The sequence below is a fragment of the Lutra lutra genome, chromosome 4 (genome assembly GCF_902655055.1).
Source record: "Lutra lutra chromosome 4, mLutLut1.2, whole genome shotgun sequence".
In the NCBI taxonomy this organism is placed as follows: domain Eukaryota; kingdom Metazoa; phylum Chordata; class Mammalia; order Carnivora; family Mustelidae; genus Lutra; species Lutra lutra.
The window spans coordinates 122,535,415-122,549,855 of record NC_062281.1 but is presented as its reverse complement, the minus strand read 5'-3'; the positions used below and the strand labels follow the sequence as shown (position 1 = coordinate 122,549,855).

Here is a 14,441-nt window from a genome sequence, read left to right as displayed (position 1 = left end):
CTTGGGGTGTGGCCAGGCACTGGAATTTTTAGAAGCTCTCCCAAGTGATTCTAAAGAGCAGAAATGGTTCAGATTTCTGCTGGGGGGGGGGGAAGTATGGGGGCACCTGGGCGACTTAGTCGTTAAGTGTCTGTCTTTGGCTCCGGTCATGATCCCAGGGTCCTGGGATCAAGCCCTGCATCAGGCTCCCTTCTTGGCGGAAGGCCTGCTTCTCCCTCTCCCACACCCCCTCCTTGTGTTCCCTCTCTCATTGTGTCTCTCTCTGTCAAATTAATAAGTAAAATTCTTTAAAAAAAAAAAAGTCAGGCAAAAACACAACCTATTTTAAAAAAGGAAATTATAGATGACATTTTGTGATTTATAGCTATAAAAATTATGTCTACCTAAATAGTTCATATCCCATTTTTACTAACATCGTAACAATCATCTAAATCATCATAAAAAATATGAATAATATAATATCTGGATGAGAAGAGACCCAAGAGATAATTTAGTCCATAGAATCTCCAACCAAGGGTCCTTGGATTCCTGGGAGTCCTTTAAATAGTAAGTCAACCCCTGGAATTTCAGCTATGGACATTTTTTTGAGAAGAGTATCCATAGATTCCATCAGCTTCTAAAAGGTGGCTCTGGCTCCAAAAAGGTCAAGAATCATTTATGTAGACTAAATCCTTCAATCTGTAGACAGTGAAACTGAAGATCAACATGTAAACAGAAAAGAATATATTCCTCATCACCCCTCCAAGACATCTCAGAACCAGGCCCATGACAGCCCATATGTTTTTACATAAAACTGATTAAAATCCCAAACCAAAAAATGGACCTCCCAAACAGACTGACATTTTTTGACTAAGAGAAGATTTCAACCAGTTAGCTGAAGTGTCCAGAACAGCACAAGTGGTAGAATTTTTAAGATGTTCTTAAACTTCACAGAGAAGAGTTCCACAGAATGGGACCCCTGGCTAAGAACATTCCCCTCAGGATTTCTCAGATTAATTACAAAGTCAGGAAGTGAGCAAATGTTAGCCACGCCCAAACAGAGATGATGTAGTGTCCCTGATGCAGTGTTGTAACCTCAATTCGATTTCTTCCAAAGTTTGTATCATGTTTAATTTATACCATTCCATAACCTTAATAAAATGTGGTTCCTATGTATAGTCATTGATATGTCCTCATTTGAGTCCACAGCCATTTGTGAGAAAAAGATTCTTCTCTAAGAGAGGTTACTGATATGTCTGCAGATCACTTACATAACACATTACAACTTTGAGTGGTAAAGACCAGAGGCTTTCTCCACAACAAAGACCCAACTCTAGGCAGAGTCATCATAGAGGGTAGAACTTCATATGATATTTTTTGCCTTTAGCTGTTGCTGAGACTATGGAGAATTACTCTAATATCTAATTTCTTTAATTTTCTAATTGAAAATTAGAATTTTCTAATTTTGAAAATTTCTAATTTTGAAAATTTCTAATTTTCAATTAGAAAATTAAAGAAATTAGATATTCACCCCAGGCATATGCTGGCAGAATTTCTAATTGTGACATATGCTGGAGTTCCCTCTGGTAAAATGTATGTGATATTAAATACATAACATTAAAACTGTTCTTCACTCGGTATCAATATACAGAGAAACCTATCAGGTGTAAGTTAGTAAGTCTGAAGGCTGGAGTCAAACCTGTGCCCACCTCACTCTTATAGATATTCTGATATAGTTATGACTATGATACACTACAATGAACATGGGTTTGGGGACCGTATTTATGTTTAAATCTCCGTCCTATGTGGGGTGCCTGGGTGGCTCAGTCAGTTAAGCATCACACTCTTGGTTTCAGCTCAAGTCATGATCTTAGGGTCATGAGATCAAGCCCTGTGTGGGGCTCCGTGCTGAGCACAGAATCTGCTTAAGATTCTCTCTCTCTCCCTCTGTCCCTCCCCTGGCTTGAAATCTTTCTCTCTCTACCTCTACCTCTACCTCATAAAATAAATGAATAATATCTTAAAAAAAAAATCTCAGTCCTGCTCTTTATTGGCTGTGCAAACTTAGGTAAAGTACTGAGTCTATGAGACTCAGTTTTGCTTCTATAGAATAGGATTAATTGTACCTCCATCAGAGGGTTGATATCAGGTAGAGGCACTACCTAATATAGTGCCTTGAATATTACAGATATTCAGATATGATTCACCTTCTTCCACTACCTTCTAAAGCTCATGCTCTTTCCACCAAACCAAGGGAGTTTTCTGAAATTTTCCTATTCCTCTTCCTCACCACTAAAACTGAGCATTTTTTTTTCATTCTTAAATCATGGCAGCCTCATTTAAATGGTCTTTGATTTCTTGATTGTCTTTTAGATAGACTTTACATTTATTCGCTGAAGTTTTTAAAATACGAAACAGAAAACATGGCATTAATGAATAAAAGATGTTGAATACTTTTATTTCCATGTGCTTTGCATTCTCATTCCAATTGCAATAATAGGTCAAAAATTAATATCATGAATTGAAAAAAGGAAAGGAGAAAAGAAAAAAGAGCCAACTTTAAGGGAAAAACATAGGATAAATTCAGGAGAGAAAGAGGCTTCTTGGCACCTAGTCATAATTCTGGGCTGAGATTTACTTACAAAATGGTACCCAGTTTATTCACTCATTCATTAAGTATTCTCTGGAGAAAACAAGTATTGAATGAAGACTAAAGGATCAGAAGATGTCATTCCATGAAGCAAAGGTAGGAAAAGGACCTCTGCTAGTGGATAACATCCTAGGATTGAGACTTGCTCAACGGGCATTAGAGAAACTAGAGTCTACCAGATGGCGCTTTAGAGTCTAACGAGATAAAGTAGTAAAAAACTTCAATGTCATGACCATGTCATGTAGCCCTTGGACATTTTCTACACTTGATCTTAGCCAAAAGGCCGAGAAGCGATGCCCTTGGACATTTTCTAAGCTTAGTAAGCATATCTAGTGACATAGGAAGAGATAATAATGTAAACAAAATGCTTCAGAAGTTCCCTAAGAACCTACAGAAAATCTAAATAAAGAAAAACCTAAAATAGACCCATTTTAAGTTTTCCTTTGCTTTTTCACATGTTGTCATTTCCCAATAATTTACAAAAGGCTTTAGAATTTCAACAAACCTCAGACTACACATAAAAAGAAGAGACAAGCCTATGTTTCAGTTTGGTGATTCCAGACTTGATGTGTAATTACTGCTCAGCATTCGACGTTAAAGTCACTTGGATGTATTTCTCTCATCTTTTAATTTTACCGTCATTTTTAAAGCAGCAGACTCAAAATTGCTTGTCAGAGCACGCAGGAATTTTTTTTTTCTAATTTTATGTTGTTCCACCTGGCAAAAAGAGAAATCGGTTATCAACTACATTATCCAGCATTCTTAAGGACCGGTCATACCTTTCCAGGGATTCCCATCCATGGATGTCCTATACCCGTAGTTCTCTAGGCTGGAGACATGGCTTAGTCAGACGTCCAAATACTGTCAGTGCCTGGAATACCGTTAAAGGCTCATTTAAACTTATATATTAAGACTTCACATGAGTGATTCTGTGTCTGCAGAGAAAAAGGAACTAAAGGTCATTTCCATCCCCCTGCCTCAAGACTAGGGTTAACTGCCAAAGGAAATTGTCCCTCCTTGGTTTCCCTTGGAACTCTATATAAACAGCTGGAAACCAAGGGAAATCACCTAATCCTCGCTAGTAAGATCAAGAGTTATGTCCCTCTTCTGGGAATGCTAGCCTGCTCTGGCTATGACCACATACAGAGGGCAAGGTCCCGTATTATTACGTGAATGTCTACTTCCTTCTCGTAGGTGCCAAAAATCAGGGGAACAGGAACTGACTAGCCAAATATAATATAATAGAAACAAACAAACAAATCAACAAACAAACAAATAAATAAATAGATGCAAGAGTGAATGAGCAGAAACAATGTTAAATACGAAGGGAAGGGAGCCAATGAGAAGAGGGAATAAGCGAAGCAAACCACCTGCTGATACAAAGAGAGCAGAGGGTTGAGATAGACATGGTGATCTTCCAGCAGGGTCAGGCACTTCTACTTTTTTCTCCTTCTTGAACTACCGTGGGCAACTTTGCAAAAGTTGTTATCTCCTTCCAAAGTTGAACACAATTTATCTTAAAGGCATCTTACTGGTTAATACATCTTTACAATAAACTCGCCACAAAGTGTAAAGAACTGAAGAAATAAATCGAAGTGGCTTTTAGTGGTGGCTGGGGTACCAGATTGACAGCTTTGGAAACGGATGGCTTCTTTTTCTCCCAAGAATAGATGCAGCCCGATAAACAGAGGTGTAAGATTTCCCCAACTGCTTCACCGGGATGCCCTCACCCTGACAAAGTGATGGCTGCAAGAGAGAAAGGACAAGTCACCTTTCTCAGCCAGTTCTCTCTGACACTGATCACTCGAGAATGGCCATTTAACACCAAGGTGATGGGAGCGTTTTCCTTCCTACTGGCAAAGCAGAGCCACCACTGGCTTATTTCACTTGGAACAGTGAACAGTCAAATCAGATAGTAATAACTTTTGACTACCCTCAACTCCACTGGATTCCAAGCACTGAACTTAAAGTGAAAACCAACTTGAGTTTCCCATTACAATTTCCCATAGTCATCTGGGCCTCTAACGGTCCCCGGCACTAAATCAGGTAATGCAGTATAGTGTGGCTATTTTATCTGGTTCCCCCAAAGATATTTGAAATGAGTACTCTGCCATCCATGAAATCAAATGAATCTCAGGGACATTTCTATTTATGCAGTGTGAGGGGGATCTTTCAAAAGAGAAAGGAAAAGCATAAAAAAGGATGGAATGTTTCCAGAACAAGTAATGTACATTTTCCTTTCGGAAAGAAAAGCAGCAAATACGTATGAAAAATTGAGGGGCATAAGTTAAAGTAGAGTCTTAACATCATTTATTTATGTACTGAACTTAAGAACCACTGAAGTCGTCTTCATCACAGAACCTTAAAATGAGCAGAGACCAATATAACACGGCTATCAGATTACAGTCAGTAGATGTTAGAAAACATACGCTTTGTTTATCTTACACTTTCCTAAACAATCATGTGCAGCTTTCTTTTGTTCCAGGAGTCACTCAAGCATATAATAAGAGTTCCAGCAAGTTGAAAACCTCTTGTATCTGGTTATTTTCAGGCAGTTGTAAACTTGCTGCCTCCAAGTCAGTAGTTTTCTTATGTTGTCAGCAAGGATTTAAAAAAAAATGCCATCATCCCAATTCTTGTTAATAAAGGGCTGCTCTATCTTCAGTCCCTTCCATTAACCCTCATTAACAGTTTGCACTTACTTTTAAAATAATTTTAAACATCTCTGATGCTTTCAAGGTAAAAAGCACTTATGCTGCAGTGAGCAGATCTCACTTTTGGCTCCCTTAGCCATTATAATTTCTCACCCTGGCTTTTTTTCTCTTGAACCTGGAAGCAGCTCTCCTACCATCAACCTGATGAGCCCGCGACTGGTTTTCCCATACTGTTACAACTTTGCCTTGTCTTTGCTCTTCTATTTGTTTATTCATTCATTCTTTCACATAACAGACATTTACATAATGTCTTCACTTGTCCTACACACATGTTGGATCAAATTCAAGATAAAATATGTGACGGATAAGGCACTAGAACAGAAATCCTGGATCCTCGTGTTAGCTCTGTCATCCGTCAAGTATGTGACCTAGAGCAAGTCACTATATAGACCTCTGTTAATAGGGGCCGGGCTATGTCATACCTAAAATCACTTACGGCTTTGAAATTCTACAATATCATTGTCACCCCAGGAATCAGAGCAAACAGACAAATCCATACCATGATGTTAGTAATTGAGATACCAACTTCAAGACATTTACATTTTCAGTGGTTGAATACAGGGGCTCTCCTAAAGGGAAGTAAGGAAATTCCGACTTTGGTATTTGGGGCACTTTAAAGAGCCAATGAAGGAGTACTGGAAGACAGAGTGCTCAGATTCCATTTAGGAGACTAGTCTTGACTATTAGTCTACTTGCTATCGCAACTCATCTCCTGCCATTCTCTCTTAACCCTTCCCTTCCACACATCCCACGACTGCTCTCATCAATGTTACCAGATGACTTTCACAGAGTTAGATCCATGAGTCAACTCCTCATCTGACTTGACTCATCGTCATCATTTGGTATATCTGATCACTCCCTCATTAAAACACTTTCTCTGTTGGGCATCTGTGACTCACCCACCTCTCTCCCTACCTCACTGGTCACTCCTCATTTTTCTTGACTGATTTCTTTTCTGCACCCTAAACCCCTAATGCTGGAGTGCTCCCACCCCTGAGTTGTTGGTCATCTCTTCTGCATGCGCTCACTCCCTTGGTGATCTTCTCCAATCCCTTGGGTTAAACTCTTATCTCTATGCCCAAAACTCCACATTTGTATCTTTAACCAAGACCTCTTTCCTGAACTCCAGATGTTATATGCAGATGGCTAATAGACTTCTAAAAAAAGTATTCTTGATGTTCTTGCCCAAACCTAATCCAGACAGTCCCAGCCTTGGTGAGAGCTCATTTGCCTACACTCATCTGCACAGCCAATTTCCTCACCTCCTTTAAGTCTTTGCTCTCTTCTCACCTTTTCAATGAACCTTGGCCCTCCTACCTCTATCAGGCACTCCTGATCTCCCTTATCTGGATCTACCTTTTCTTTTTCCACAGCACTTACCACCTTCCCATGTCCTGTACAATTTACTTATCATATTTTTTTGTTCATTTCCTGTCCTCCCAAGCTAGAATGTAAGCCATGGGAGGGCAGGAATTCTTTCCTGTTTGTCCATCCATGTATTTCAAGTACCTAGAATCATCTCAGGCACCTCATAAGTGCTTTATAGTCATCAAATAAATGTTGAATCATAGAGTGCTGAGTGATGGGCAAGTAAGGGAGAGTGGTTCTATAGCTATCAGATTACAGCCAACATGAGAAACTACATAGGAGGGGCGCCTGGGTGGTTCAGTGGGTTAAAGCCTCTGCCTTCGGCTCAGGTCATGATCCCAGGGTCCTGGGATCGAGCCCCACATCAGGCTCTCTGATCAGCAGGGAGCCTGCTTCCTCCTCTCTCTCTCTGCCTGCCTCTCAGCCTACTTGTGATCTCTGTCTGTCAAATAAATAAATAAAATCTTTAAAAAAAAACTATATAGGAGATAATCAGCTTCATACAATAATCAGCTTAATACAGCTTCATTCTAATTATCAAAGCCAAGCCTGCTGTCCTTGCTTGATCATTTGATAACCCTGAGGGATGGAGAGTATTTGAAGTTCACTTCTTCTCACTGTGGAGACCCTTGCTCTTCACCCACCAGAATTCTCAGAATAAATTATAATCTTGGGCTAAAGAAACATAAAGAGCTCTGTATTCATCCTGGCAGACTTAGAAGAGAGCCTATAAAATAACTATTTTATATCTGCTCTAAGAAATAGAAAAGAGAGGAGTAGTAATTAACAGGTATTGAGATCTAAGCTGGTAACAGATATTATCCTAAGGTTTCACAAGTTTAAACTCATTTCTTCCTTACAATAACCCCTACCTCCTGACTTCACACCTTTCTCCCCATTATTGGATCTGATCCATCTGGAAACAATCAGAAAGTAACAAAAGGGGGTGCCTGGGTGGCTCAGTGGGTTAAAGCCTCTGCCTTCTGCTCAGGTCATGATCCCAGTGTCCTGGGATCGAGCCCTGCATTGGGCTCTCTGCTCAGCAGGGAGCCTGCTTCCTCCTCACTCTCTGTCTACTTGTGATCTCTGTCTGTCAAATAAATAAAATCTTTAAAAAAAAAAGTAACAAAAGTGCAATAGGTCAGAAGGGAAGATACAAAACTAAAGAAATAGACCATGGCCTTTAATACTTCTAAAGAAAAATGTTATCTGTTAAGCACAGCTGCCATATCTCCATGAAACCATGGAGATTTCTCCATGAGAAATGTTTATGTTGACACATTGAAGGTCAAATGATCAAGGGTAATTAGACTTCTCCAAGGTGAATCATAGAGATGGCCTAAGAAGTAGATACAGAACTTTTGCTGCCCAGGCATAAATCAGCCCTGACATACTTAAGCACCTTTCTAAGCATTTTTGCTTGTAGCTTCATCAATTATTTGATATATTTTCTGTTGCTACTCTTTTGCAAATTTCATTAGGATCACAAAAAAAAAAATTACTAACTTACCCCTTCTCATCTCACTATTATTATTATTATTTTTTTTAATTTGAGAAAGAGAGAGAGCACCCATGAGTGGAGAGAAGGGCAAAAGGAGAGAACCCTCAAGCAGACATCCCCACACACCGAGCACAGAGCCTGATATGGGACTCTACCTCATGACCCATGAGATCACGACCCAAGCAGAAACCAAGAGTCAGACGCTTAACTGACTGAGCCACCATGACCCTCAGTATTATTTCAAGTAGCTTTTTATTACCCTACTTTGCCATCTCCATAAATACAAGGAAAAAATGTTCTTTCAACTAACTTCTTTGAGACCACTCTCTACCTGCTTTCAATCATGTTAACCTTCTCAAAGTTGAAGACTTGTTCAGAGATTTTCATCAACACATACAGCATTCATTTACCGTATTGCAATGACAGTGCTAACTTCAAAGAGGCATTATCCACAGTCCCTCAATCAGAGAATTTAGTGGCGAATAGTAAAGGAGAAACCAATACACTGAAATAGCTTCCTATAAGAACCTTAATGTTCATTAACAGAGGATTAGAGAAATAGACATTTATGTTCATGAAATGGAATACTACAATTTTTTTAATTGTTTTTTTAATTTTTTTTACTTTTTTATAAACATATAATGTATTATTAGCCCCAGGGGTACAGGTCTGTGAATCCCCAGGTTTACACACTTCACAGCACTCACCATATCACACATCCTCCCCAATGTCCATAACCCCATGGAATACTACAATTTAAATGAATAAATTAGATTTAAATATATCAATATGGCTATTTTAAAAAATATATTGAGTGAAAAAGCAAATTTTCAAAAGATTACATTATGTTCCTTGCCAAAACAGATTATAAAATCACATTATGTGTTATTACAAATATACAGTGTGTAACCAAAAATAAAAAACAAGAGATTGACAGGGTAAGTACTAAATTCAGATTAGTGGTTACTTCTGGTGAAGGAGGAGGTGAATGGGATTGGAAAATGTGTGATGTGAACCTCAGTTTGATTGCTAAGATGCTATTTATTTATTTAAAGAAAAATATTTGAAGCCAGGAATTTTAAATGGTAAACTTTCTTAGTTTGGGGTTGTAAGATGTATGATATTTTTCTGTATTTTAATGATTTTCCCCAAATATTTTCCAAATTTATAAATGAAAGAGAAGAGAGAGGGAAAGGTATCACATCTAAAACACTATTCACAATAAATAGGAAGTGACAAAGGCTACAGAGAACATACTAGAGATGTAAGCTAGCTTCAAGAAGGGAGCAGCACTAAGCAGGGTTGTGACGTTACAATGTGGAGAGACCAATGGATGGGAGTGTTCCTAGAAGTCTTCCTAAAAATGTTAGACTGGAGTCAGGCTTGAAGAATAACCCAAAGGCATACAGACTGAGGTGAACGAGAAGGGTACTCCAAGAAGGAGGAATGGCAGAAGGAAGATAATGCTACAGGGAAGAATATGGAACATTCAGGAGAGACAGAGCCTCGGGAGACAGTCTTGACCTTGAATTTTAACTCTGCTATTTACTTGCTTAGTGACCTTAGGAGGGTCACTTAATCTCTCCAAAATTGTTTCTTCACTTGAACATGGGATAATATCTTGGAGGCTGCAGGATTACACAGTCTAGAGAAAGTCTATCCAAAGATGTCTACATATAGTGATAGAGAAATGCTCACAAATGAAGATTCTGATTAGTGATTATCACACAGCACGAAGACACAGGTCTCCTGATTCCAGAATCAGTGGTCTTTTCATGATACCACATTGCTGATTTTGCAATTTAGCATTATCCTCTATTTGTGTGGCCAAAACTTTCACGGTAATAAAGCAAGAGACCTCAGTGGAGTCCTGGACAGCTCACTGGATCTCAGTTATAAATTATGCCTCTTTAAAATAGCATGGAAGGGGCGCCTGGGTGGCTCAGTGGGTTAAGCCGCTGCCTTCGGCTCAGGTCATGATCCCAGGTCCTGGGTTCGAGCCCCGCATCGGGCTTTCTGCTCAGCAGGGAGCCTGCTTCCTCCTCTCTCTCTCTGCCTGCCTCTCTGCCTACTTGTGATTTCTCTCTGTCAAATAAATAAATAAAAATCTTAAAAAAAAAAAGATTTAAAAAAATAAATAAATAAAATAAAATAGCATGGGAGTTCCTCAAAAAATTAAAAATAGAACCACCATATGATCCAGCAATTCCACTTCTGGGTATTTATCCAAAGAAAATCAAAACACTAACCAGGGAAGATACATGCTCCCTCATGTTCACTACAGCATTATTTATAATAGCCAAGACATAGAAACAACCTAAGTGTTCATCGGTGGATGAATGGGTAAAGAAATTGCAGTGTATATGTAGTTGAACAACATAGGTTTAAACTGACTGGGGCCACTTATATGCAGATTTTTTTCAATAAATACAGTACAGTGCTGTAAATGTATTTTTTCTTCCTTATGATTCTTAATAACATTTTCTTTTCTGTAGCTCACTTTATTGTAATAATACAGTATATAATAATTTAACATACAAAAATATGGTTAATCAACAGCTTACATATGTAAGGCTTCCAGTCAATAGTAGACTATTAATAGTTAAGTTTTTAGGCAATCAAAAACTATACGTAGATTTTTACTGTATGAGGTAGGGATGGGATCAGTGCCTCTAACCCCTGCATTGCTCAAAGGTTAATTGTCTACAGTGAAATATTATTTAGCCATAAAAGAGAAAGAAATCTTGCCTTTTCAACCCAGATGGACCTTGAGGGCATTATGCTAAGTAAAATAAGTCAAAGAAAGACAAATGCTATAGGATCTACCTTATATGTGGAATCTAAGAACAATAACAAAAACAACAACAACAACAAACCCAAAACTGATCTTATAGGTACAGAGAACAGATTGGTGGTTACCAGAGGCAGTGGTGGAAGGCAGAAGGTGGGCAAAATGGGTGAAGGGAGTCAAAAGGTACAAACTGCCAGTTGTAAAATAAGTACATCTTAGGGATATAATGTACAGTGTAGTGAACATGGTTAATAATATTGTATTGCACATTTGAAAGTTGCTAAGAAAGTAAATCTTAAAAGTTTGCATCACAGGATCCCTGGGTGGCTCAGTCAGTTATGCATCTGCCTTGGGCTCAGGGTGTGATCATGGGGTCCTGGGATAGAGTCCCGCACAGTGCTCCCTGCTCAGCAGGGAGCCTGCTTCTTCCTCTGCCTGCCACTCCCTCTGCTTGTGCTGATTCTCCTGCTTGCTCTCTCTCTGACAAATAAATAAAATCTTAAAAAAAAAAAGTTCTCATCACAAGAAAAAAAATTCTATAATATGTATGGTGGCAGATATTAACTAGACCTATTGTGGTGATCATTTTGAAAATTATACAAATATTTAATTATTATGTCATGCACCTGAGACTAATATAATGTGGTATGTCAATTATACCTCAATTAAGAAAAATGTCTCTTTTTGGTGTACAAAACAACTCCAGACTCTACCTCTCACTCCATGTTGTTGGTGGTTCTCTTAAACATTTCTAACTATTTTGTCTGTCCTTGAAACAGTCAAAGGTAGAACTTTTGGTCAATTGGCTTCCCAATTGTTGAGTTAGCTGCTGGCCAAAATTTGGAACACCAAGTTTGCGTCAGCCAGGAAGTTAAAACAGGAGGTCATATGTTTAATGCCTTGAGGTCCCTGGTCTTCAAGGTTTACCCCAAAAGAAAAAAAAAAAGTGCACAGGACTTCAGTCATATTGTTGTTATTGATAAAGCATTCACAGATTTGTTCAATGGACTCTAACATATTTTCCATTTTATTTAGGCTGTTATGCTTGTTAGGAAAGCAAGTTTAAAGAGCATTAAAAAAAAAAACAACTTCATAAGACTTCCACAATGCTGTGTTATGTGAATGGTATATATTACTCTGAAAGTCCCCAGGCTTCTTTTATCTTACCCAGTATCAGTAAAGGGAGGCTCCATCCACATGATTTCCAAGCACACCTCACTCCAAAGCAGACTGATGGTCCCTTGCCACTCTACTGAGCCAGCTTTGAGCTAAGCCCAAATTTAGGCGATTGAATTATTTTTCTCAGTGAGGTTTTAGCAACCATTAGTACTACCCCAGGAAGTTGTCCTTTCTTGGAGATAAATTGCCATAGAAAACTATGTTTTCTCTATTAGCACATATTTCCAAATTTCATTGCTCTGCATGGAAGGGAAGAAGCATATGTTGCTTCTCAAACAATGGAGAAACCCCAGGGTTGTTTAGGCCACAGGACCAATGAACACACACCATCCAGAAATCTCCTTTTATCTGACAAAATGCCACAGACTAGCATTGATAACCTGTTATTTTTGTCCACCATCAACCCACTACTGCTGCCACCAACCCTTCGAAACAATATCAGAGCTCTCCAAATTCTTTACCAATCTCCCACCCTTTTCCAATACCTTTTCTTTCATCTCCCAAACAACAAAGAAACAGTTCTGTGATTTTATCAGGGTTAATTAACTTAATTAAAGACCTAACTTGGTCACATTATTTTTGGTTGCATTAATGTTGTCACAGAGGTGATTTGAAATGATCTCAGATGACATCTCAGCCCTTGACATAAACCCACACAAAACTACAGCCAGGATTGGTTCTAGTGATTGACTTTCAGGGCTACATTCTAGATGAGGAAGCTAGAAAGAGGATGGGCCACACGGTCATGGGGAGCAGAATATGCCAACCCAAAATGTGCCTCTTTGGCATAGGTTTACTTTTAGCTGAAAGCAACTGAGAAGAAACAGATATAAGAAAACTTCACTGCCCTCCCCTATTTGCTTAAAAGCAGGATATGGATTCATAGAAGGGTTCACTTTTACCAGGAAAGACAGACATTACTGAAGACAACTCTAGACCCTTACTAGCCCAGAGAGGGCACCAGAGGATTCTATATAACAAACTCCACTAACCTTATCTGTCATTAGTTCCCCCATATATTAACCTTACAACAATTTACTACCCTAGACATTCAAAGTGCTTTTCCTTAGTCTTGTGCCTTCTCGAAAAATGTATTGTTCTTTTGTTAAGATGTTATATATGCCCACGTTCTAACCACTCCTTCAATTTACTCATTACTAAGTATTCCTGTATGTACAAAAGATGAAATTGTTAATAAACCCTTTAGGTTTTTTTTTTTTCTTTTTCTTGTTAATCTGTCTTTTGTGAGTCTCATTTGCAAGGCTCAACCAATGAACCTAAGATGGGTAGAGGGAAAGAGACTTATTTTCCTCTCCTACAGAGCATACTAGAGGATAAGATGGGCTGGTAAATGGTGTTCTTCTATCTGCTCTAAAGAGATCACCCATTGCTAAGGTTATTGGTCTAGTGTCTTCTATGATTACAAAACCTCCCAACAATTACAGGTGAAGGATAAATAAAGATAGAAAAATCCCTGATTTTCTTTCTACTTCTAATTTTTCAAACTTCTGAAATTAAAGAAATCTTTTCTCTTTCTTTAAGAGAAGAAGAGACCAGTAGGCACAGTGTATCTGATGATACTTTAAAGGTAACACTTTGGAGTTCATCCCTATGGATGGGGTAGGCAAAAGCAGAGAAATCTATGCATGGGACTTCGATTAGCCATCACAGTTTTTCATTTTATTTTTTGATTAACTTTTCTCATGCATAGCTGAAAAACACTAAACAGAATGAAAGGCAAGTTTTGTAATTAGACTAGATTGCCCAAGGCAAGAGAAAAAGAGAGGCAAGCAAATCCTGTAATTCAGCTCCTAAGTAACATCCTCCACATGATAGAGCTTCTTCATACATTTTTTAATCAGGTTTTAAAGTTTTACATGTATACATTGAAATGAGTGTTTCCTTTGGGAAAATGTATTAGTTTGCATCAAGGCTTTCATTTTCTCTTAAACATACCTTCTCCCCCATATTTTAAAACATATAGTTCATAAAGGTGTGTGGTGGCAGGGAGGAAATGGAAAATATCATGAGAGAAACACATGATAAAGCTTATAAAGATGGAAAACTGTGGGCTACCTGATTGAAGAGTTGAAGGCATGTACCCAAACAGCATTGATGGCTCAATGTCATCTGGGTGCAAGGTTTCTCCTTGCCTTTGGACCAAGAACATTTCTCATCAATAAATTATATAAAAGAATAAGCCCAGCACATTGGTAACAAGTACATAAACTGAAAAGAATAGCAAAGATGATAAAATAA

The 14,441-nt window shown here is 38.5% G+C and overlaps 1 pseudogene; it reads right to left on the bottom strand.

Moving 5' to 3' along the window:
• Positions 1 to 2,816: 2,816 nt before the first annotated feature.
• Positions 2,817 to 2,924, bottom strand: LOC125099368 (uncharacterized; annotated as a pseudogene).
• Positions 2,925 to 14,441: the final 11,517 nt, after the last annotated feature.